Source organism: Ambystoma mexicanum, chromosome 10 (assembly GCF_040938575.1).
Source record: "Ambystoma mexicanum isolate Mex_15411 chromosome 10, UKY_AmexF1_1, whole genome shotgun sequence".
Lineage (NCBI taxonomy): Eukaryota > Metazoa > Chordata > Amphibia > Caudata > Ambystomatidae > Ambystoma > Ambystoma mexicanum.
In genome coordinates this window covers 491712616-491739696 of record NC_090932.1, presented here as the reverse complement: position 1 = coordinate 491739696, position 27081 = coordinate 491712616, and positions in this window count along the sequence as shown.

The following is a 27081-nucleotide window of genomic DNA, read 5'->3' as shown; positions in this document are numbered from 1 at the left end:
CACAACTTTCCTCTGACGGATACCAATTGCATTGGGAAAGAGGACCTCAGAGTGTTGATGAAATGTCCAAAAATGTTCTGAATCCAAGACAGTTTGTTGGTGGGGAGATCCATATCTGGCTGTGACCAGTGCGTGGTCCCTACCTCATTCTGAAGCCTGATGCTGAGTCACAGTCATGATGCGACCATAGCCGGTCATCGGGGGTTTCATACGACATTAGAAATCTTGTGAGAGGTTGTATATTGGCCGCACATGGGGCAGGACCTCGACCAATAGTTGAAAGGGTGTCTTGTGTGTGCACAATTTCAGCCAACATCACTCACACAACGTGCTCCCCTCCAAAAGAGGGGGATGACAATGCCTTGGTCAGATTTACACATCAATTTTATCGGGCCCGTGATTCGCTCCTCTAGGGGGAACAAGTACATGTTAACTGTAAAATACTTATTAACTAAGTGGGTGGAATGTCTCCTGGCCCCAAATTGCAAGGCAGAAACAGCAGCTGCCCGGATGATCAATCACATCTTCTTGTGTTTTGGACTACCCTAAAGGATTGAGTCAGACTGAGGTAGCTAATTCACTAGTGAAGTGATGACAAAGATGTGGGAGATACTTGTGGTAAAAAGGAAATTACACATTGCCTATCGGCAGTCCTCCATTGGTGGAGTTGAGAGGTACAATATAACCATTGTGAGCATATTAAAAAAGTTTGTGGCAGACTCTGGGCCAAGTTGGGATATTCGATTACCCCTTGTTCTGATGGCCATCAGATCTACCCTTTCTTCTGCAACAAAAATCTCTCCATTTGATCTGATGACTGGATGAAGGATGCTGCTACCCCAGTATCTGCTCTATAGAACCCAAGAGCAGACCTTGATAAATGCCTCCACAACTCATGAGTATTTGAGAATCTGAGAAAACACCTTCAACATGCTTTTACGAATGCTCAGCCGAATCTAGAAAGATCTGCAGACATTATGAAGACCCACTATGACCTTAAGACAACCAAAAAGGAATATCAAGTAGGAGACAGGGTCTACTTGTACAATTTCCAAAGGAACCAAGCCAAGGAGTGCAAATTCCTGCCAAGCTGGAAGGGTCCTTTTGAAAATGTGGACAGAATCTCACCAGCAAATCCCAGCACTCAAAGACAGAATAATGCTGAGTTAAATGTGTGTATGCTGTAAAGGAAACTCTGATGTAAAAGGCTCAGTTTAAATGTGTTTTTTCTATGAAGAAGTGCGAACTTCACCTGTTTAAAGCATGTTTTTTGAGAAGGGCTTAATTCCTTTAATTGTCAAAATCCATTATAAATGTTGGTAATTGTATATCTTTTTCAATAAAAGATTGTATGTGAATCTTAAAGTAACCCAGTTGGAGTTAACTGGTTAACTCTAATTGGACAGTGCCCAGCCTGGGAAAGATGACCCTCCATTTTGACACTAAGCTGCTCCCAGGAAGGCTTGGTGGGTGCTGGAGGTTCCCACATATTTAGAACAAAGACCTCATTAGCCATTCATCCTTGGCTGACTAAAGGACAAAGGAAGGCTTGGACACCCATCCCCCCGCAGGAGGGGCAGAATTGTTGGGTGTCCTGACCCACGTTTAAGCTATCATGCTACAACATTTGGTGCTGTGGGCTTAGAAAATTCAAGATGGCGGAAAACCCACATGTGCGCCGAAATCCAGGAAAGCTGTGCAGTTTGTGCGCACACCAAAATGGTTGCCTCACTTGCCACCCACCAGTGCGAGAATGATAGGCCGGGTTGCCATGAGGGAAATTGGTTGCCAAAGGAAAAACAGTAGCGCCGGTTAGCTTCAAAGCGCTTTAAAACCACCCTGTGTTTCTCTGAAGGCAGGCTCAAAATGTCTATTTTAAACATTGCAACACATCTAAAAACTCACTGGACACCAGCAGACATTTGGTAGAATGGAGTGTTGTGTGCCTACAAAATCTGGGAAATGAAGAGCCCAAAACAATGCTTATAACAAAACTGCTATGGAGTCAGCAGTTTAAGTTGCACTGGATTTAAAGACACTAAAATCGAAAATGTTTAGATTAAATGAGTGACCTATGTTTGGTGTCACATGCCTTTGTAACTGTTGAAATGTCATAGTTTTGCACTTAGAATCAGCATTCTAGCTGCATGTGTAAAATTGCAAGTTAATTTAAAAAGCAACAAAAAAACATGACAGTTAGCTGAAAGTCTGGCTTAAGGAACTTGATTTTGCTTGACAGCTACCCCCATCAGGAGTGAAACTTGAGTCACAACTGTGTTCCCAGGCCTATCTGCCTTTTGCTGGCCACACTAAGGATATACCATCTCTCTGATAATTGAATTAAGGGGAGCCCCCTACAGAATACAGGAGCTCTGAACAATGTAACCCCCTTCACCCAGGCAGATGGTTTATGGCAGGAGTCGTAAATGGTCGTAAAAAGTGGCTTCCTCCTGAAGGAAAGGGGAGGAGCACTGCCTGTGAGAGCAAGCTGGCTTGGCAGAACTGGAAAAACCAGAAATTCAACCTTGTGCTGAGGGTAAACCACACCCCTTTGGAGCCAGAACATAACTTTAAAAAGATGGATCATTCATAGAGCGGACATGTGAACATTTTATAAATGATACCATAATTCTTGTGATTTTTCTGCTCACGTTTTAAGACATGGTAGGACCCGGTGGTATGTTCAGGGGGGTTTTAGCGGAAAAGAAGATATTACTCTAAATGTGTGCATGTTAAAAATCTGAAACTTCATCAGTTAATGTCCATACTCCCTGCGCACATGTATGTCAATTTGGGTCAATGTCAGAAATTGCAAAATCCGTTAAAAAGTGAAATATGTGCCATTTCTCAATGCAAGCTCTTAGAAACAGCAGATTTGGGACAGAGTATACCTCATGTGATCTGTGACATGGGTATGTAATTTCAAACTACTGTGTAACTGTGAAATATGTGTTTTGATCATATATAGATTTGGGTGCACAGATGACAGGGGAGTTTTTTCAAGAGATCATAAATGGCTGACATCACTCTGACACAACTTAGCTCCCCCAATCAGGGGAGAAATGAAAGCTGGACCAATGGCAAGTGGAGAGGGGTAGGGTCTAGTGATGCTGCATACACACCCACTCTCAAAATACATAAAAGCAGACAGACAGGACAGATAGAGACCTTCAAATCCATTTGCAGCTGGAAGCTCTGCCGGGAAAATCCATACCTTGCCTCCATCAAACCTCCAGAAAGCCAAATCTATCCAGAACTAGAGACCCAGACCAGACCAGCAGAGAGAGCTGACCCAGATCACTGTTAGCAGAACCAGAGAGAGCTGACCCAGATCACTGTGAAGTGCAGAGACCAGAGGCGAGTCTAAAACCTGACCAGATCCGTGGCGTGGCCCATTTCATTCAAGAATATAGTGTGAGTACCTAGAAAACTGTGCAGAACCAATCTCTTAGTTAAAATAATATAATTCAATCCTATTTTAATCTAAGTAGAACTGTCTCTTAACTGTCACCTGTCATTTGTTAAGCTGTCACCTGTCATTTCTAGTTGCAAGCTGCACTTGTCTTTTTGAACTTTAAAATTTCAAATCTGAAAAACGACCTTTATTTAATCGCTCATATCTCCGTGACCGTTTGTGCTAGAGACTTGCAGTAACTTTCATCTGGAAGCTGAGATCCTAGGCTTTCTTAGGACCCCAAATCGATAGTGATAGTCCTTGTAGTTCCTCTGTAATCGCGCTCGGCGCATTCGCACATTTAGCCGCGATTTGACATTTTACCGCGATTTGCAAATTTCTCCACGTGTGAAAACAGCAGTTTGTTTTTTGCTTTCATTTGCCAAAAATTCGTTTAACCTACCAATTATTCCTAGATCCTTGCTAAAGTGAGCCTGGACTAATATTAACTAAATACCACTCACCCTGAACCTCTAGAGGGAATTAAAAGCATTTTAGCATATTTTTTCACTCCATTGCCAGCACATATAAAAGCATTTTGCCTGTGTTTTAAACTTCTGTAGTCTAAGCTTGCTGGGGTGAACTGAATCACATTTGATTGCATTTCTGAGAACTGTGTGCCTTCCTTCTATTTCCTTGCATTGCATAAAAGGGGGGGTGAATTGTACAAGAAAGTGATTACATTGTTTTTGCTGAAATCCTATCAAGTTATTTTCTGTACTGCATTTCATTCCACATTGCATTCATTTGAAACCATAAGAGTATTGTTGCTATCTTATCCATTTCATGTCAACTCCTTAGTGATTATAAAGAAGTGTGCTAGTGCCAGATTCTCCGTTGTTAATCTTTATCATATCAGATTAAGTGTGCTATTCAATTATTAATTTATTATAAAGCGTGATATATATATATTGTTTAAATTATCAATTAAACCTTTTAACTTGCAAAACAGAACTACTTCTTGGCTCAGTGGGGTCAGGGTTATTCAAAGAGAGGGGTGTTATATAGGGGTAGTCATCCAGAACGCATGAACTGGACATAAAGATATATCAATAAGGGTTTTCATTCAGTATTCTGGACTAGGCATTGACTTAGCTGTAGTGCGGGATTGAATCCTCTTACAGAATATGGAGGAGGTTTCTCAGTGAACTTCAAAGGACTGGCCATTTGCTCACTTGGGAAGCAGGACAAACAAACTGGCATGGATTTTGAATGGAAATGACTTATTTTGCCTCAGAACTTTATGACATTTAATATGGCAGCAAAATAATTAGACAAGTGCAAAATACATACTTATGAATCTAAACTCATACTAGACATTTGAAGATTTGGTAGGTGTTCTTACTAGATAAGGAACCAAAGTTACAGAAAAACACTGATTGTGGCAAAACTATTAATGTTGCATATATGATATTGTATACCCATGTTCTAGGGGTCATCACCCAGATATGTGTTGAACTAGAAATTGTTAGTCCAAACCGTTATGATTTAAAAGGACACAATACCACAGAACGACAAAGACAGCTCTCACAGAGATGCGAATTGAATGTAAAGATAACCATTCAAATATGTAATGTATGTGTCTGATTTTATTAGGTGACATAATTTTAGAAATGTGCATTCATGCAAAAGTTAAATTGTGGTTCAAATCAATGTGGAAGTTCCCAAATGACATCATAAAGATGACAGCTCTTTTCTGACTTCCAACCCGAACAAGGCAAGTGCCTTTGACCACTCACAGCCGTGGGGGTGTGGTTTGAAATTCTGCCCCTACCATAAACTTTGTGATGTCACTTGGTAGGATAAATATAGGAACTTCACCACACATAGACACACACTGCTTCCTGAACACATCCTGATTTCCGCGCAGCACTTTGTTCCTGACTTCTTCATCCTGTCCAGAACTTTTCATCTTGCAGCTGATTCCAGACTTCTTTGCAAAACCCATGCCTCAGCAATTGCTGAACTTTTTTTTTAGCTAGGCCCAAATCCAACCATCCCAAACTTAAGGGAATTTAATTCTGATCCAGTCTGGCTTGGTACCATCATGCTTGCCAGCTGAAACTCACCATCACGCTAATGTACTGTGTCCAGTGAACAGAAGGGCTAATCCAAATCCAGTCTGAGTTGCAGTCCAATTGACCCGAACCGCCCCCCTGATCATCCTGCCAGTAGTGCCCTGCTGCCAGTAGACCTGATCCGATGACCAGAACCCTGACGATCCAAATGTAATTTACAGTGGACTGTAAGTATCAACAGGAATAATAGTAACCCATAGTATATTATCTTGTCCTATCCCAATCTCAACTCATCCTCTCTTTTACTTAAGAACTTGTAGTAGTGTCACACCAGTCTGAAACCTTGCTTTGATTCTTGTAATAGTAATCATTTCTTGAAAATCCTTTTGTCTTTTGAAAATCCCAAACCCTTAATATCATCCCACAGGTAATCCGAATGAGTCATCCAAGGACGACACAGAGGTGCCGGGGTTGGTTTCCGCGGACCACTCTGGGGCTTACTGTGTTTCAAACTGGTAACAAGCCTGAATACCCTAGTTTAGAGCATAATTGTCATTGTAGAAACTGATTTCTGTTTTAATTTTCTTGACTGTTTTTCAAAAACACCTCTTACTAAACCTTCCATAACTTTTTCAATTTTATAGATAGAAACCTAATTTCAACTCTCACTGAAACCTAAGACCTGTAGCTACATCCACAACCAAACATCACATCGCAGAAGTATTTGACCCGTTTTTATTAAAAATTGCATCATTAAATTTTGCGGCAAATTTACATTTTAGCAAAAGTTGTACATGTGTATTTTCCCATTCAAAGTGTTTCTTAACTTCCATTCTGATGTAAATTTTGTACTGTTGTTTATATTGTAGTCATGTTTGTTAGGACCTATTTGGTGTTGCTCTCACAAGTATTTCTATCAATGTAAGCATTTTGCACACTTTGCATTGATTCACAAAGCCATTTTCAACGGTCAGTTTAAAAAGTGTCAATTTCCAAAAACGGTTTTCTCTCTTGTTTTGGGAGGGAAGGAAGATTGCATTCAAACTCTACACATTGTTCTTTATTTCTTATTACCTGCTGCTTACTTACATCTGTGTAGAATTGCTCATTTGTGAATTAAGAACTTGGCAGGGGGAATCTTGTATTGTATTTGTATTTATTTTGTTTATATAGCGCTTTACTCCAAAACGCTGAAAATTACAACAACTTGATACATATAACATATAACAATAACAGTAGAAGCAAGTTACAAATTATGAATCTGTCCAGCAAAACAGTAAGAAGAGCAATTAAACTGGGGGGAATAGGCAGAGTAGGATTAACTTAAATGCTATCTTTTCACAAACCAAAACTGTCTTTTCCCTGTGTTTTATCTTCTATGCTGCTTCAAAATGAATTCAATTGCTTTACTTATTTTCTGTTTTGTAGTGTCACCACTTGGTGATTGTATATATATAAATTTGTGTTTGATTTGAATTTTTAACAAATAAATAAATATTTACTTCTACCAACTAGACTGATTCCTGGTCCAGTGTGACCTGGGTGGTATTTTGAGATGCGTGTGATGTGAGTGGTATATCACTCAGAATATTGAACCTATAGATAAATAAGTATTTCATTTGTGCATTACATGATAGGCGAGACCTGGGTGGGTGCCTGATTGAAATCCTTAACAGAACCCATAGGCATCTAGGCTATTTAGCTTACGAAGGTGGTTCCAATAGCTTAAGTGCAGTAGTGTTTTGTTGCAGGAATTGGAAGAGCCATACTTCCTGTTACAAGGTTGCTACATCAAGTCATGCAGTACGGATTAGGTGAGTTACAGTCATGGCACACAATGGAGAAGCCTGAGACCCTTTATGGGATGGCTATGTCAAAATGTGCCATTTAGGTAGGTATGTTGAGGTCAAAGCATATAATGGAAAGCTGGAGCCCCTTGTGGGACAGCTACATCAGAACATGCAGCATAGGTAGGTACGTTGCAGTCATGGCATACATTGGAAAGCCGGAGCCCCTTGTGGCACTTCTACATCAGAACATGCAGTATAGGTAGGTACATTGCAGTCATGGCATGCATTGGAAAGCCGCAGCCTCTTGTGGGTCGGCTACATCAGAACATGCAGTATAGGTAGGTATGTTGTGGGCTAGGCATACAATGGAGAACCGGACCTCCTTGTGGGAGAGCTACATCTGAACATGCAATATAGGTAGGTATGTTGCAGTCAAGGCATACAATGGAGAGCCGGAGCCTCTTGTGGGACGGCTATATGAGAACATGCAGCATAAGTAGGTACGTTGCAATTATGGCATGCAATGGAAAGCCAGAGCCCTTGTGGGACAGCTACATCAAAATATGCAGTGTTGGATAAGTATGTTGCAGTTATGGCAGAAGTTAGGAAGCCGCAGCCCCTTTGTGGGACGGCTGCATCAAAATATGCCTAGGATAACAATTGTGGCTAGTGCAAAAGTTAGAAAGCTGACCAAATGTAACATGGTCACAATGTCGACCGGAGATTTGTGGGAAGCAAAGAGTTGGGCGTAGGTTGAAGCACAGTTATGTAGCAGAGCTACTGATGTGAGTCACTTTCAAGTGGAGGTGTAGAGTGCAAAGAGGTTTGAGCAGTAATGTTTGGTGTCACGGTATGATGAACCACGTAAGTTGAGAGTTGTGCCCATAAGATTGAAAGTAAAAAGAGGCATGGTGTGGTGCAGTCTGGGAAAGCCGATTAGCGCCATTGATGAGGCGTAGAATCTTCGAGAAGTGAAATTAGCAAGGGGGAGGTTATGTCATGCTGGTGTTAGAAGACATTCAGATGATGTGATCATCTTAGTTGGTACGCGTGAAATAGGCAGCGAGATTTGCATATTTAGAATCATATTAAGCATATATAAACATTGAGGTTAACTGGTTCCAGCCTTCGAGTTGGACAAGCCAGATGTAAATCATGTCTGGAATTTTTTAGTGCCCTAAGCAATGGTGCATAGTTTTTAATAGCACTTGCATAGAGGACAGTAGTCCATTCAACTCTTTGGAGGCATCCTTGGTTTTGGAAGCTACCTTCACCAAGGAATCCAAAACCCATACAAGATTATAAGCCATATTTGTGGGAGCAAGGCACGTGTTAGAGGTCTGCAACAGGTTAACTCGGAGTGATGACAAGTACAATAGCAGTGGTTTGATAAGGGTGCAGTGGCAGGTGTCTTTCAGTGGAGACTGAATTTAACGCCCAGAAATAGATGACACTTTTACAGAAACCACCGAGGCTTTAGAGGATGGGGAGAAGGGGTTGAGGGCAGGTGCTGCTGTGGCCTCCAGTATTGCAACGTAAAAACAAGAATGAAATACCACTGAGAAGAAGCCAACATAAAACCATGTTACACATGTACCGACCACCCTCTAGTTCGTAAATCTCAAGAGTTAATTGTTAAATCCATTGACTGAAAAGTCCTACAAATTGCATCTATGGCGTTTCAAAAAAGGATTACAGTTTCATTATGCTTGTGATGGCGCGCTCTGTCAATGGGATAAACACAATTATAGGTATGTGGCTCAGTGACAAAGCTGACGGTGGGGTTCGGTAAGGGGAGCAGAAGTTCGTCGTAACAGGGATGAGGTGCTTTGGCAGAGCTGCGCACTGCAGTGATCTAGGTAGTGGCATTGAGCCAAACATGCAGAGCTGGGTAAGAGGTTTCTAAAACAGGTTAGCAACGCCGATCGAGGAATAGCAGGACTGAGGTGCATCGAACGAGCTGTTCTTGGGATCTCAATGCCACGATGGCCTGGATGCTTTAGGCAGTAGTAGTTCAATTCGTTGCCAGTAGTGTGTGGAACAATTCTCACCATGCACTTAGGAGTTTGCGTGGCGGTGGAGAGGGTGCAAGCTAGGCCTTATGCATTTATTTTATGTTAGAATGGAGGCGCACGTGGAAACTCATAAGCCTGCCCTCTGATTGGCCCTTTTTCGCCTTATCAGTCTTACTGCATCTATTCCCAGAATACTATCACCTTTGACCCACACAGAAGACAGATAGGCAGACTGGTCCCCAGTGACAAACGCATAAGAACGTGCAGAGCAGGTGGCACCGAAGACCTGCGGTGGGATCCCAGTGTACGGCCTATTTCAAGTCTAAATTCAGCTGTCAGATCTCATCAAGTCTTGCCTTTCAAGAAAACCACACTACGCCATTTATTTTCCTAAGCACTGTCAAACCCGAGCCATACGTCTTGCTGAGCGAAGAGCGTGTGTCATGACAGTTGGTTGTGGGCACGAGGCAGGCACCAGCTGCCTTTTCAGAAGATTGCTCTGCTGTCGCGCGGAGGCCCCCAGCTCCAACATTAGCTCTCCCGACTACAGACCAGAAGCCCCATAGCGTGTCATCCCTCTCATACGCAAAATCAGTACCCCCCACCCCCACTACCCCAACTATCGGTCATCATTAGCTTCAGAAATCGGCCGCACCATCCCGCACGTAAGCGGCAGAGCCGTGGTGACCATCGCCGCTAGCCCACTTAAAAGGCAAGCATTAGGAGACAGAGGCTCTGAGACAGGCAGGGACGATTAATGCCCCACTTTTAATGATGTGATGGATTGGCACTTAGTCAACGGAAATTCTTTAAGTAAAAAATGGGACCTGACATTAAGTAAGAAATGCATTGGACCCGCATAGCATTAAATTGCCTTTCAACGTATTCATCCCGGGGAAGAAATCATTAAAACGGCAGTAGAGCGCGGAGGGCTGGAAGCCGCGCGGGGCCGAGGTAGAAAGCCTTGTCTTTACAGTTCATAGGCTGTAGTGCGTGCCTTCTGGGCAGTGACTGGGGCGGGCAGGCAGTCTCTCAGTCAGACCTCAGTTGACTTGTTGACCGCGTCCGACGCAGCCCACCAGCCACCATCATAACTAGCATTCAAATACAGGTGGTACGCCTTGCACTATATTTCAGAGTGTCGGAAGAGAATTAAAAGCCTGCGTGCGTGGGGAGTATTCCAATTTCCAATCTTAGTCATAGAAGGAGACCAGAAAGGTGGATTCGTATCTTGTTAACAATGGAACTGTGCCCTCTGGAGAGAAGAGAGATAGAAATGGGCGCTGCAGCTCATTTACCTCCCGCTTAAGTGATGCTCAGCCACACAAGTTTAATAAGGGCTTCATTGACAAATAGTGGTGAAATCTGCACTACCCCAATTCCATGACAAAGTCAAATTACATTAGCACATGAGAATCGTTATTGACTTTCTCTGAGCCAATCAGAATATCCGCAGTCTAGTCAATTACTGCTGGTATTGACTATGCTGAACATCCGGGATAGATGCCTAGACGATAGGCAAGATGTTCTAAAAGGCACAGAATATCCGCAGTCTAGTCAATTACTGCTGGTATTGACTATGCTGAACATCCGGGATAGATGCCTAGACGATAGGCAAGATGTTCTAAAAGGCACTTCCTCCCACAGAGAACCTATTTCGCACACACAGGAGAAAGCTACAATATCGGAAAATGCTTTCACTTTCTTATAAAGAAATAGTTTTCTTTTATACTATACATCATTCATGCTCATCTCAAACCTGTTCTAAGTTTGCAATTGAAATACTTAACGTATGAAGACTATCTCGGTACTTCAAGACTGCAACATGAAACCAGATCATTTTTTCTAACTCAATTTGTCCATTCGCTTTCTCATTATTAATCTATTTTTTTTAATTCAGCGCCAAAGCTACAAAACATGTATTGCTACTACTTTTCTATGTAAAAGTGTTGTAGACTCCGGGAGGGGTCGATATTGCTTGGGTTAATGAGTCTTCCCCCAGTGTATGGCTGTCGGCTTCACATTGGGCCATTACTTGGTGGCGGGTCATTACCTTGTGATAATTGCCTCTCCCCTGGTCTTTACGGCTATATTAGCACACATAGATTGTTATTGACTTCCTCTGTACCAATAAGAATGTTCAAGATTCAGTCAATTACTACTACTACTGTAATTGACTGCAATACACATGTTGCCTTCGGAAGCAGAGAGGAAAATAATAGAAATAATTTCTATCCACTAAAGAAACTGCAAAGCAATTTCCAAGACAGATTCTTTGAGCAAGGTATTCAAATTTAACACACCAACCACGCAGCAATACTTTCCCTTCCACCTCTGCCCGCCTCTCAACGCTGGCCGTGCATGAAAAGCAACTTTCCCCTGGGAGCAAGCAGGCGACGCCGGCCCCTGTTAAAGGCCTACATTTAAGGCCAGATGCGAAGTCCCCTGGCTTTCCCCGTCGGGCCATGAAAGGCGTTTAGGCGGATCTCTGCATTAAGGTATGTCCTCATATGCCCTACCGGTACTACTAAGTTTAGTGTGCCGCTGAAACTGCCGCCTCATGACTCAATCCCCCATTCCACCTTCTTAGCCCCCCTGCAGGTTTGGGATGCATATGGGGTGCAATGTGAACGTCATATGCATCATTCTCTAGGCAGCTGATCCCCATGCAGTGTCAATTATGTTTACTCCATCACGCTGTGGTGTGGGGCCGACTCCAGGCTTGGCTACATCTATCTACCTCACCCCACCCGGCAGTGAAATACTGACTTCTCTAGCAAAAGCATCCCTGTCTGCGGACCACTGCTGTTCTTGCACACCTTGCTGCACACTGATGCCATGCTTAGGACGTGTCAGGCTCGCGTGTCTCTCTACAGGCACTTCCTGCCAGCTTACACATGACATTAGCCTTCCATCTCCACCACGCAGTACAGCGATTGGGCAACTGCTTTCTACTCTCCATTCTCACAGACCAAACTTCTAGCCAACACCCTTTTGGGCCATGCAGCTTTCTTTGATGTGAGTCAAACGCATGGTCCTACTGCTGACACACAACCTGCAGCAAGGTACTCTCTCAGCCTAATGGAGTCAGATTCAGGGCTAAAAAACTACTGTGTATTAACCTTGCACCTCGCCCAAACAAGCAATTGCCAATGCACACACATCTGCCCTCACTAGGGATCTGTCCTAAATTTAATACTTCGGCCCTGCCGCATTGCCCCAATATGATTACATCTTCCAAACGGCACAGTCATGACAACCCCAGGATAATGAAGAAATATGCTGAGAGTAAAACATCACCCAACACAACTCCTGTGCCATCCCAAGCTTAGAAGAATGCGATGCCTGCATGTTCTTTTCCCAACCCTAAGCAGATCTGCAAAGTTTCCCTCTCTCCCCATCGTACACAGGTCAAATTTTGTAAACCTCTGCTGAAACACACTGCCACACTCCTAAAGGGAGCTTTGATCAATGCAAGATCGATCACAACTCATCCCTTAGATATTGCAGACCTAATCATAACCAACAACCTTGATTAACTAGCCATATCTGAAGCATGGCTTCCTGATGCCTCTGGCCCATCCCCTTAGCAAAACCACCCAAATATACTATCAATTGAGAAGAGTCCAGGGAGGTGTGGATGCACTTATTGCCAGAGAATCACTACATCTCAGAGAAATCTGCAACACCACCATTTCTCTGGCAGAAGTCCTGACTACTAAACATAGCCTCACACTTCCATGGTAAACATCCACATTGTGTATTGTGACCCTGGTCATCTCCTCTCTTTCCAAGAGGGCATCCTGCACCTTCTCTCCTCTTCCAAATCTTCCTCCAAGTACATCCTCCTTGGTGATTTTAATGTGAGTTCCTTCAAAGCACATGGTATCGCCCAATGCGTTCTTAGCCCTATGCACTCCAAAGGTAAAATCATGGACTGGCTAGCGGACCTTAATTGCAACATTGACATCTCGGCTAATCGCCCTTCCATTGGACCGATCATAACATTATTTTATTTAATATGCCAGTGACTAGCCTCCCTCCTACGACGGCCTCACTCTTGCCCCCCTTAGCAAACAGGAGTACCCATAACATTACCAAAACCTGTATTCTACCTTTGTCGGATGAGCTTTTGGTTTCCCATCCCTCTGCTAAGGACCCTATTAGCTTGGTAGACCTGTACACCCTAACTGTCACACAGGCTACTAATACGGTGGCTCCCCTCACCCAGCAAAATCCAAAACTATCTCATATCTTAGTACCTGGTTCTCTGCTGACTTTTAAGCCCTCCACCTCCTTAAACATGAGGCAACAAGTAAATGGAAGAACAACCCCACTGACCCCAACAAAGCTTGCTTCACACTTGCAGCAAGAGTTTACAAAAAAGCAATCCTTCAGGAAACAAGTTCTCCCTACAACACTAGAATTACAAATGCAAACTCCAGTGCCAGGGAGCTCTTTGCCATTCTGCGTGAGCTGGAATCTCCTATTCCACAGCCTTCTAAAGGCTCTCAGGACAGCATCTGGTGTGTGAATATCCAAAATGTCCCAAGACATAAAATTGATAAGGCGTGAAAAAAATCCTCATAGAATAGAAATTCCTTGAGCAGTGCCATCCTTGTGCCTTCCTCTACCGAGCTTCAATCCACCCCCTACAATTTACATTTTTTTAACATCGAACTGGTCTCTGAAAATGAATTCATTCAGATTATCAAAGGGCTTAACCCCTTTTTCTGTCAGGGGGATATCTGCCCAAGTGCTGTCATTAAGGACTGTACGGAAACCCTTGCATCTTTCATTACTTCCTTCATCAATGTATCTTTCTCTTCCTGCTCTGTGCCCACCAGCCTCAAGGATGCCTGGGTGCTGCCCCTTCTAAAAAGAAATACCCTTGACCCAGCCATCCCCATGTATTACCGCCCTATCACCACTGTTCCCTTTCGCCATAAAATACTGTACTAAGCGGCCTATCTACAGATCCATCTTCATCTGGAATCTCGCAACCACCTCCCTGCGTCAATCCGGCTTCCAACCAGGCTATGGCACTAGATCAGCTTTGCTGGACCTAAAAAATCAAATGGATGAGATTAAGGATGCTGGTAATTCTGGCCTCCTTCTGCTAGATGTATTCAAAGCCTTTGATTTTGTGGACCACCAAATCCTGTGTCACCACCTTATCTCAGCAGTGCACTTCTCTCCTGAAGCTATTTCCTGGATCTGCTCCTTCCAAACGGACAGATCCACGAGAGTGTTCTCATTCAATGCCTCAACCCCACCAGTCGCTGTCATCTGTGGAGTCCAGCAAGGATCTTGTGTCGCCCCCACTCTCTACAACATTTTTACTAAACCTCTATTCAACGTACTAGATGACTAGGGCATTCCCTACACTGTCACACAGATCCTTCTCCCTCTAACTGGAAACTACCTTACTGACTTCAACAACCTGCACTCAGTCTACCACACCATCCAGGCGACAATGGCATCCCACCTTCTCTGCCACAATGATGAAAAGACAGAAATCCTTTGGGTTGGCACACTAACGTCACTTAGCAAACTTGACCAAGCCTACAGCTCTTTCACCATCGATGGCATCATGATCCCTGTATCCAGTAATGTCAAAACCCTGTGTGTATCCCTAGAGATCACAGTGTCTCTTTCAAGGCAGGTCAATGAAATTGCCTACTCTGCAGCCTACACTAACAAATTAATTAATGCCTGCAGACCCTTTCTAATTATCAACAGCTGCCTCACCATTGCCAGAGCGCTTATCGGCTCGAGACTGTACTACTGCAATGTCCTTGTTGTTGGAACTCCTGCAAGCACCATTAATAAATTATTCAAAATAATTCCAAAAGGACGGCACTAGATATGCCAAAGCGGGAACACATTTCAGCCTCAAGAATAAGTGCTTAGTGGTTACCTATTTGTGAGCACATTATCTTCAAGACCTTAGCCATCACGCAAAAATGCCTCTCCAACTCTGTGCCGTGGTACCTTTTGCAAACATGTACCTAAGTTCAATCATCAAGGCCTACCCACTCCCCCCATTCCCACCAACTTACCATACCAAGATTCGGAGAAAGAGATCAGAGGGAGTGGGGGGCAGGGAGATTCCTGGTCATCACTGCTAAGATTTGGAACTCCTTGCCTTGACATTGATATCTAAACAATCTTACTGAACTTTCAGGAAACATCTTAAGAATTGACTCTTCTCTGCAAAGGGGGCAGTTTTCTGAACTGTTCTCGCGTACCTATTAATTCAAAAGCTTCACATTTGATATCACTGTCTGTAACCAGTGACTTGTTGCCCTTGGGTTTAGAGCGCTTAACAAATGCAATAAATAAATAAACACCTAAATGTAGAGAAATCAATAAATGTTGCATATCACCAGTTATATGTCTTATTAACAAATTAAGTAATAATGGATGACAATATAATGAAACAAAAAATTACGACAAAAAATAAAAAAAACATTTGGGGGCAGGACCCCAAACCCCAGTTTCCCTGGGCTAAAAATCGACTGCAACCGCTTCCACACAAGATTTAACCCGTTATTCCAGCCCCACATATATTTTCATAATTTTTGTTATTTTTCAATATACATTCCATTTGTTTTTTTTTTTCTCGTTATAAAGACTTTATACCCATATCACCTGGTGCATGGTCATGCTAACACGTTTCTAGTTCAATCCAGTGTACATTAGAAATACTTAGACTATAAAGAATTCCCTGACATTTAAATATTGCATGATTAAACACATTTAAAATCACTTACAAGTTTTGTGTACTTACCTTACTCACTATTTTTTTTTCTTTTTTCACCACAATTCCAAAACATATTTTCCCATTAGTACTATGTGCAAATAGTCTTATAGACTTTAAAAGATGTCATTGTTGCTCGGGTTAATGACCCTTTTCCAATTATAGACTTCAGCTTCACCTTGGGCCATACATTTGGGGCAGGTCATTATCATGAGCTAATGACCCCTTGCTTGGTGAAGACTATATTATCCAAAGACATTGCCTCTTACAGTAATGAAACAATTTGAATGTTCTTGCAGACATAATTCCAGGTGAAATATGCTGAGTAGATATCCCAATTCAAAGGGGACAGTGCCACTTTTTAAATATATTCTCTTAGCTTGAGATGTTTCTTCACATCTACCAGTTAAAAAACACGTTGGAGCTGGATTCTCATGATATGTTATGCCATTTCTATGTGTAGAGGTCACATGCTCCTTCAGGAGGGTTACTTGGATCTGGAGGAAGTAGGAGAACAAGACTAAATATTTGACAATGAACTTGGGGAAGGCTATACTGAAAACCCAAGCCTTAAGTGAATAATGGAAAGCTGTGATGTGCACAGTTTAAAACACAATTAACATAACATAAAGAGTTGTGGATAGAGTGAAGGGTACATGGGGGTGGGGATTCAACTATTCTGGAGTTGGTTCAGACAACAAACTGGCCTTACTGTCTGGGCCTAAAGCAGTGCAGCGTTTTATGAGGTGTGATTATGGATGCATAGTAAGCCTAAAGCTGCGAATACACAGTGTAAAGGTTAATATCTTAGACCTATGGAATCCGGGCACCTTATGAGGCCATGTTACAGATGCAGACAAAGCCTCATGCCGTGTAGAAACAGTGTAAAGGCTGCTGGACTCTCCCACTGCCTCTAGGAGATTGGATGGCACGAGAAAGAGATGAAAGCCTCGAGATGGGAATGGATGGAATGGGACGGTGGAAACTATATCGCGGAGGGAGCGGAAGGACTAGAGGGAGAATCAAATGAAGCAATGGTGCAAGGAAAGGAAGACAAAGGTATACTATAAAACGTTCTTGAAGCCGATCTTGTATCAGTGTTCCCCGTGTGCTATTCGCGGAATGTATCCACTCTGCAAAATGAGACCTCAAATCTCCTCAAAAAGTTAAAACTATTAAAAGGATCCAGGAAAAAAAAAACGAAATTGACAGAGAAAGAGATGGAAGACAAACCAAAATGCACTGAAATTAACAGAACTATAATATACGTGTTCTTCTAGACTTATGCCTATGTATGGTATTTGACATGTTGGTCCATCGCTATAGCTCAGTGTTCAGACTTTGATGTTATTTGTCTACGGTCTGCCGTATTGACTCTGTCAAATTGTGCTAATTTTTCTCATACTGAAAACCTGCCAACCTACCAAATAAGAGACAGTGACATTAACATGGTCACCTTTAAGAAAGCCTAGCACAATGGCACGCGTGTTACCACAGTCCTAAGATTCTGTATTCATCTTCCATTCCCTACTTCTCAATTAAAGTATTAACATATATTGTTCTTGTTTTTCGTTGCCTTTACTTATAAGTGCAGTTCATACTGTACACCTTTCAATTTTCGATGAAATATATACAGAACATTTCCAATAGTAGGAAACTCACTAATGACAGTACACCTGCGGTAATTAAAACACATTAATTAAAGAATCACACCGAAAGCCTCCATCAGACCCACCAGAGCTCACCGCACCAACATGATTGATGTCCCCACGTTTCAAAGATCCAGGGCGGGAGGAACCAGCTTCCAACACCTCGCACCTAAAAACTGGAACTCCTTACCTACCTCACTAAGGAACGAAAAATCATACCATACCTTCCGTAAAAACCTCAAAACCCTCCTATTCCGCTAAAGTCTTCCACATGCACTCTCATGCTTGCATTGTAACCACAGCATAGCATAACCTCTAAGCTCAATGTTTATTACCAATGTGAAATGTACTCGGTAACTCGGTTTACATCTGTAAACACATTCCTATGCTTGTGTTCATGACTAAGTCTGCTGTAACAGCGCCACGATGCCCCAGGGCAGTTCTGTGCGCTTTATAAATGCAAATAAATAAATAAAAATAAATAAACATATGGGCCTCATTACAAGTTTTCCGGTCCGGTAACAATGGTACCGGTAAGCTTGCCGGTACTGTTGTTACCGGACGGGCAAACTACGAGTTCTGCTCGCGGGTGCCGTCCCACCCGCCAGATCTGACCTGGTGGGTGTGCCGGCACCAGCGAGCGGTGTATGTAGGATGCACCGGCACTATTCACAAATCCGACCTCCCCATTCCTATTGAGCCCCTTGGGGAGTAATGCATTCAAGCGCCTGGCAATGGGGGATTACGGGGTCCACCAACGTTGTAATAGCCATGTATTTCCCCATTGCCAGGCGCCAGAAAAATGTGCAAGTTTGTCGGTAGCCTGCCGGTTTTACCGACAAGGCTACCGCCGAACTTGTAATGAGGCCCATACTATTAAGCAGTATAGACCATATGTTTGCTGAATAGAGAATCTGGAGCACTAAGAAAATGGCTTTCACACCCTGGCATGGGTGAGGACATAGCAGGTAATGGCCTGCCAGCTGCAGCCATTGTAGACCTGAGCAAAGTGGTGGATTCGGCAAGAGCTGTGAGCAGTTACTGACCGGGACATGAAAGCTATTTGCACCCCGGGGGTCATTCAGGGTGCAAATTACTTTTCTTTTTTCCCCTCAGGAGATCTGTGCTGCTTTTGCAGCCAATCTTCTGAGAGGAAACGCAAAACAAAAAATGAAAAAAGTTGGCCGGCATTTCTGTGGCTCTGGCTGGAGGAGGAGGTGTGGTGGAGCTCAAAGCTCTGGTCCCGCAGGTAAGTGTGGAGGTAGGGAGGGGTGATTGAGAGGTTTTGTTTTGTTTGGCAGATTGGGGAGTGGGGAGGCAACAGGGAGCGGCTCACTGTTTCATCCCCACATAAAAAAGGAAACTGGCACCACCGGGTGGAACAGCAGCAGGAGAATGTATATTCTCGCCCGCTGTTCCAGCCACCTGATTGGCCAATGGCCCTTACCCATGTGTGAATTGTGACTTACCACCTGGAGATGCAGGAAAGGGCTGATAAGGAGTTTTCATTGCCACAATAGCCCCAGTATTCCAAGCACAAGAAGCTGTAAAAGACAGTTAAGACAAATCCAAGATGGACTCAACAAAATTGGTGAGCACCATGTAGCAGGGGAGACATGGCCTGTATATATATATATATATATTCAATGAAAAAACTTTGTTAAAAGGGACGTTATGGTTAAGTTGCGCTACTAAAAACCTATCAAATTCAGTAAAAAAACTTTGTTAAAGGGACGTTATGGTTCAAAGTAAAACCGAAAACCCCCTGAAATTCGGCAGTTATGGTAAGATAAGCAACCATAACTCATGCCACCGTGCACTGCTAACACTAACACCCAGGACATCAAAGATGACATCAAAAATATCATTGATGACATCACTGATGACATCACATGGCTGGCTCTCCCTTTTTTCCTTTACTGACATATCTAAGCCACATAGTTTTCTTCAGTAACTATTACGCTCACCTGGACCCCACAGGGGTGTCGATCGGACCCGGACAGCTGTGGTCTCCGTCAATGTGATGCGTAGTGCAGAGATGACTGTCTGGACTGGTCCGCCTAGTCTTGTCTGCTGGACCCGAAGAAGTATTTTCCTGCAAGTGGAGACAGGGATTAGCCACCTGTGGGTTTTAGCGATGGCCTCCCAACTGTTCTCGCTCTACCCAACTAATCACCTCCAATATCCCCTAAGTAACCTCTCCTTATGCTTGTAAAAGATGAGCTCTCCATCCTGCGTGTCTTGCAGGGGCGCATAGATACCAGTTACTTCACTGGTTTGAAGGCGTTGGGAGAGTTCCGGTAAGCATTGACTCTGAAGTCCCAGGCGGGATTGGTAAGTATCAAGTTCAAAGAGTTCAATGTGCGCGATGTTCACTCTTGTCCCCTTCCTTCCTTAAGTTGCAGCTGAGTTCGTGAGAAGAAGGTCTCGTAGCTGCTGTTGGCGTTCAGGTAAGAGTCTGTGTTACCCAACACTGTCCAGTAACTATTGCATGCGTTAACATGTTGTTTTTCTCCCTCTTTACAGATGCGGCATATGAAGATATGGAGAATAATACCGCCGGTGGTAAATCAGGTAAGTCTATGGTGGTAAGAGGTATTTGTTGATTCCCTTGGCTCACCTTGCTATTCTTGTGCCCCTAGGTGCCAGAGTACACAGAAGAAATGATGGAGACAGTGCCGGATCGAAAGATGCTGTGAGAACTGGTGAGTATGGCACCGTGCTGGAACTTGCGAAGCGACGCATGCAGGATTGATGTACTTTCCAGGTCGGGAGATGAAATGGATCCGGAATCAGGTGAGGAATTTGAAATAAGTTTGTTTTCTAACCTTGTCCTTTTCTTCCTCTTTATTCTAGGAGCTCCGGATTCGAGGCGGGCGTGGCAGAAGACTGGATGCTGGCTGCAGGCACGCGGGCATGGCAGAAGACTGGATGCTGGCTGCAGGCACGGTGAGAGTCACGCTGCTGGATGCAGAATAACACGAAGCATGTGCTGCTGTTCGGGCGTGGTTTAAATAGCCTCCAAAGTAGTGCCAGGAAAGAAGTTCCCCAGGACCACACCTAAGTAAAAAATAGTCCCTGTAGTAAAATAGTCCCATCCAGGCCTCACGTTGGCTTGGATTTATTTGCAGCATGGTCTGCATGAGGTAAGTAAAGTCTATGAGCGTGGCGCAGATGGCGCCAGGACTGATTTTTACTATGAGCCTGGTGCCTACGGTGCCAGGACTAAACCCAGACAGCCCCCAGCTGGGGCTGCTGGGGTTTTTGTAAATTTCTGGATGCCTGCTCCCGGGGCTGATGGGCTTGATCCGGATGCCCGTGGGTAGGTATCATGACAGCACTTCCCCCATGGCCCCTTCTAAAGTTGTTCTTCCCCTTGGCCCTGGTTTGTCTGGGAAGTTCTGATGGAATTTCCTCACCAACCGAGGTGCATGAACGTGGTCACTAGGCTCCCATGACCTTTCCTGTGGTCCGTAACCTTTCCAGTCGATTAAATAAAAAAGTCTTGATTTAACCAACTTAGAGTCCAGGATATTCTTTACCTCGAATTCAGGTTCTCCATCTATTAGGATGGGGTCAGGTGGTTTGGCAAGTCTTGTCCCGGGTTGAACTGGTTTCAGAAGTGAAACATGAAAGACAGGATGGATCCGCATATTAGAGGGTAATTCCAACTTGACGGCCACCGGGTTGATAATGGCCTTAATAGTGTAAGGTCCCAAATACCTAGGATTAAAAGTCCGAGTTCCTTTTAGAAGTATGTGTTTTGTAGCCAGCCAAACTTGATCCCCAATCTGATATCGTGGAGCATCGCTTCTATGTTGATCAGCATTTTTCTTATATTTCTCTTTCGCTTGTTTCAAATGTTCTGTTGCCTCCTTAAAGGCCTGTCTAATAGTAGAGTGTAAATTACTAACTGCAGGCATTTCTAAGTGCTGAGGAGAATCGAGTTCTGAGGTTCGAGGGTGATGTCAGTATATGGTATAGAAGGGGCTTTGTCCGGTTCCAGCATGTACTGAGTTATTGTATGCATATTCGGAAATCCATAAAATATCCTTCCAATTGCTTTTGGTCTGTTGCAGCATGCAACGTAGGTACTGTTCAAGGGTCTGATTGGTCCTCTCCGTCTGACCATCGGTCTGGGGATGGTGACTGGTTGATAACCTCACATCGATTTGCGCCAATTGACAACATTTCTTCCAGAATTGTGAAATGAATTGCCTGCCTCGGTCAGAGACCAATACGGAAGGAAATCCGTGTATTCGAACAATGTTTTCGAGGAACTCCTTGGCCAAAATTGAAGTGGAAGGTAATCCTTTTAAAGGAATAAAGTGGGCCATCTTGGAAAAAAGATCCACAATAACTAGGATGGTGTTAAATCCATTACATGGAGGTAGATCTGTAATAAAGTCTAAAGACAAGGTGTGCCATGGTGTAGGTGGAATATCCAAAGATTGTAAAAGGCCAGCAGGTATTTTCTTCTGGCTTTTGTTTTGGGCCCAAATGCCACAAGACATCCATCACAAATGATTTTACGTCTTTTCGCCAAGTGGGCCACCAGAACTGTCTCTTAATTTTCGCTTCAGTTTTTGTGATACCTGGGTGCCCTTCCATCAGGGTGTCATGGTAATTGGAGATGACTAGTTCTTGTATTTCCTTGTGTGGTAGAAATAGTCGTCCTTGATAGTAAGGTAGGTCATTGACGACTGAGTAGTCAAGGCCTTTCTTTACCCAGTCCTGCAGGGTTGCTGGATCGAATAGTTGTTGGATTTTTGAATGAATATCTTCTAGTGTCTGTTGAGTAGTTATGCCAAGAATTCTTTGCTCGGGAATTATTGGCACCGGTTCCGGGTTTACATATGCTTCTCCCATCCCTATTCGGGATAAGGCATCTGCTTTGCCATTTTTGTGGCCTGGTCGATAAGTGATCACGAAATCGAATTCGGCAAAGAACAAAGCCCATCGAAGTTGTCGCGATGATTGGGCTTTGGCTGTTTTTAAATACTGCAGGTTCCGGTGATCAGTGATTACGGTAATGGTATGCCTGGCACCAAGAAGGTAGTGCCGCCAAGCCTTAAAGGCGGATTTGATAGCTAATAGCTCTTTATCGGTAATCGCATAGTTTAACTCAGGTGCTGAGAACTTTCTGGACCAAAACGCTACTGGGTGAAGTTGACCGTTTTCAGCATCCTTCTGGGACAGGACAGCTCCCATGGCTAAACTGGATGCATCAGTTTCTACTATGTATGGAAGCTCAGTGAATGGATGCTTTAAGACAGGTGCTGATGTGAATTTCGCTTTCAGCTCTTGGAAGGCCTTTTCAGCCTCTTCGGTCCACAAGAAGCGTTTGTTTTTTCACAAAAGTGCTGTGATGGGGTGTACAACATGGGAGAAGTCTGGAATGAATCTGCGGTAGAAATTAGCAAATCCGAGCATGCTTTGTACCCCGTTGACTGAACTGGGTGATGGCCACTTGAGAATTGCGTCCACCTTTTGAGAGTCCATTCGGACTCCCTTTGGAGTCAGGATAAATCCAAGAAATTCAACTTCCGTAGCATGAAAAACACATTTTTCCAATTTTGCATATAACTTTTGCTGGCGTAGTTTCTCAAGGACTGCACTCACGTGCTTAACATGGTTGGATTCTGAGGAGTAGTACACTAGAATATCATCTATGTATACGACGACACAGACGTCAATGAGTTCACGAAGGACATCGTTCATAAAATACTGGAAGGCTGCTGGTGCATTGCACAACCCGAAGGGCATCACCTGATATTCGAATAATCCGTACTTGATGTGAAAGTCTTCCATTCGTCGCCTTTCTTGACACGTACCAGATGATATGCCCCCCAGAGATCTAACTTAGTGTAGATACAAGCATCCTTTACTTGGTCTAGTAATTCTGGGATCAGAGGCAATGGGTATCGGTTTTTTACCATAATCTGATTTAATGCGCGGTAATCTATGCACGTTCTAAGGTCACCTTCCTTTTTTGGCGCGAAGAATAAAGCTGAGGATGCAGGAGACTTGGAAGGACGAATAAAGCCATTAGCAAGGTATTGGTCCAAGTATTGCCGTAGGTGAAGATTTTCAGGTTCCGTGAGGGCGTAGATTCTACTGCATGGGGGTTGTGCACCGGATAGGAGGTTGATTTTACAATCGTATGATCTGTGAGGAGGTAATGTTCTTCTTCTTTTTGAAAAACATCCTGAAATTCTTGGTATTCCTGAGGTAACTGCACGATTGGGTTAACGACTGCAGCCAGGCCTTTGTTCAAAGTTTTCTCCGGGTAACAGGTGTGTGCACAATCCGGGAAGGTTATTCTCTTCTCTCGCCATTCTATACAAGGATTATGTGTTTCCAACCATGGCATCCCCAGTATTATCTGGAACTGTGGGGCTTTGATTAGATCAAACACAATAGTCTCTCGATGCCCATCTTGACTCAACAGTGTCATCTCTGTAGTGGAACGAGTTACAGGCCCCGAGGCAATCTCAGTTCCATCAACTGTAGTGATGACATCCGAAGTGGTCTTTTTGCAATGAGGTAGATGCATCCTTGACACCAATTCGTGGTCCATATAGTTTCCTACGGCCCCGCTATCTATGTATGCCCTTACCGCGTGCATACATGATGGCTGCCTGGGATCAAGTAGGACCATTGGGATGATCAGATGCGAGGTCTGAGTGTCCTTCTTTAAGCTCGGCAAGCGGACCACTAAGCTTGTCGGGCGTGGTCGTTTCCCGAATCAGGCTCTATGTGGCTTTATCAGAAACTCCTACCACCTTCTTGGGTGGTATTGTAGGGCAATCCCGTAGAAAATGTCCTGAGGTTCCACAGTACAGACACAACTGCATCTGCCGTCTTCTTTCTCTTTCCTTTTGAGTTAAGGGTCATTTAACCCCCCCGATCTGCATAGGTTCAGATGCATCTGTTCCTTTGGAGGCAAGGTTGGGTTTAACCAATACCCGATTCTCGAACTTAGCTCGATCAGTCTTTCGGTTCTGAAGTTGGTGGTCTAGCTGGACCACTAAGTCTATACATTCTGTGCAATCCTGAGGTGGGTTCACAACTTGAGCCAAGACGTCTTTGAGTTCTCCCCGAAGTCCACGATGAAACAATGTAATTCGTTTTTCCTCTGGCCACCCGGTTTCCACCACCAACCTATTGAAGGTTGCAATACAGGTTAGCTGATCCTGTTTACCCTGTGGTAAGGATAAAAGTTTGTTTTCCAGGGCTTGACCCTGTGAGTGTTTGGCGAATAGTTTTTCCATGCTCCTTTGAAAACCCTGAAAATCCAAGAGAAGAGGATCATCCTGGTTGACTAACGGAATGGACCAATCCACTGCTCTGCCACTAAGATATGACAATACAAAGGCTGCTTTGGCTTGGTCATTTGGAAAGGCTCCTGGTCTGCATAAAAAGTGCATAAATAAACACAGCGACGTTTTGGGGTCCCCAGCAAAGCGTTCGGGTGGAGCTAACAGAATATTTCCTGGTATAACCACTTGTACAGGATTGCTTGATGAAACAGGGGTTGGTTTTCCCCCATATCCAGGTAGGGGCATTTGCCCAGCTTGGTTTTGCAGTAGTTGCCTAGCCAAATCATCAGTGCGTTCCTTTGAGACAATCAGTTCTCTCCTGAGGGCATTAGTCTCTTGGTGAACGGCATGTACTTCCGCCCTAAGTTCCCCCAATAATTGGGCCAGTTGGTCGGTTTCCGAGGTTTCCATAACACCCGGGTGGGTATTTTTAGAAAGGCTTTGTGCTCTATTATGCTCACCTGGACCCCACAGGGGTGTCGATCGGACCCGGACAGCTGCGGTCTCTGTTAACGTGATGCGTAGTGCAGAGATGACTGTCTGGATTGGCCCGCCTAGTCTTGTCTGCTGGACCCAAAGAAGTATTTTCCTGCAAGTGGAGACAGGGATTAGCCACCTGTGGGTTTTAGTGATGGCCTCCCAACTGTTCTCGCTCTCCCCCACTAATCACCTCCGATATCCCCTTAGTAACCTCACCTTATGTTTGTAAAAGATGAGCTCTCCATCCTGCGTGTCTTGCAGGTGCGCGTAGATACCAGTTACTTCACTGGTTTGAAGGCGTTGGGAGAGTTCCGGTAAGCAATGACTCTGAAGTCCCAGGCGGGATTGGTAAGTATCAAGTTCAAAGAGTTCAATGTGCCCGATGTTCACTCTTGTCCCCTTCCTTCCTTAAGTTGCAACTGAGTTCGTGAGAAGAAGGTCTCGTAGCTGCTGCTGGCGTTCAGGTAAGAGTCTGTGTTACCCAACACTGCCCGGTAAATATTGCATGCGTTAACGTGTTGTTTTTCTCCCTCTGTACAGATGCGGCATATGAAGATATGAAGAATAATACCGCTGGTGGTAAATCAGGTAAGTCTATGGTGGTAAGCAGTATTTGTTGATTCCCTTGGCTCATCTTGTTATTCTTTTGCCCCTAGGTGCCGGAGTACACCGAAGAAATGATGGAGATAGTGCCGGTTCGAAAGATGCTGTGAGAACTGGTGAAGTGACGCGTGCAGGACTGATGTACTTTCCAGTTCGGGAGATGAAATGGATCCGGAATCAGGTGAGGAATTTGAAATAAGTTTGTTTTCTAACCTTGTCCTTTTCTTCATCTTTATTCTAGGAGCTCCGGATTCGAGGCGGTCGTGGCAGAAGACTGGATGCTGGCTGCAGGCATGCGGGCATGGCAGAAGACTGGATGCTGGCTGCAGGCACGGTGAGAGTCACGCTGCTGGATGCAGAATAACACAAAGCATGTGCTGCTGTTTGGGCGTGGTTTAAATAGCCTCCAAAGTAGTCCGAGGAAAGAAGTTCCCCAGGACCACACCCACGTAGAAAATAGTCCCTGTAGTAAAATAGTCCCATCCAGGCCTCACGATGGCTTGGATTTATTTGCAGCATGGTCTGCATGAGGTAAGTAAAGTCTATGAGCCTGGTGCCTACGGCGCCAGGACTGATTTTTATTATGAGCCTGGTGCCTACGGCGCCAGGACTGAACCCAGACAGCCCCTAGCTGGGGCTGCTGGGGTTTTTGTAAATGTCTGGATGCCTGCTCCCGGGGCTGATGGGCTTGATCCGGATGCCCGGGAGCAGGCATCATGACAGCAACAGTCAAGAAGTAAAAATTGAAAAGGTACTATATTTGTAGACTTAGGGTCAAGTCATATCATATGAAACATATATATAGCGGAAGACACAGGCTTGAACGAGAGAAATCCTTTCTGTGCATGAAGATAATCATTAGAGTTATCAGCACTTTCTCATAGTTTTATTTTTATTACTATAGCTTCCCTGTATATGCTCATATTTGTATACATTGTACTCACACTCCTTTCCTTAGGGTTCACTGACATCATTTGATACACATAC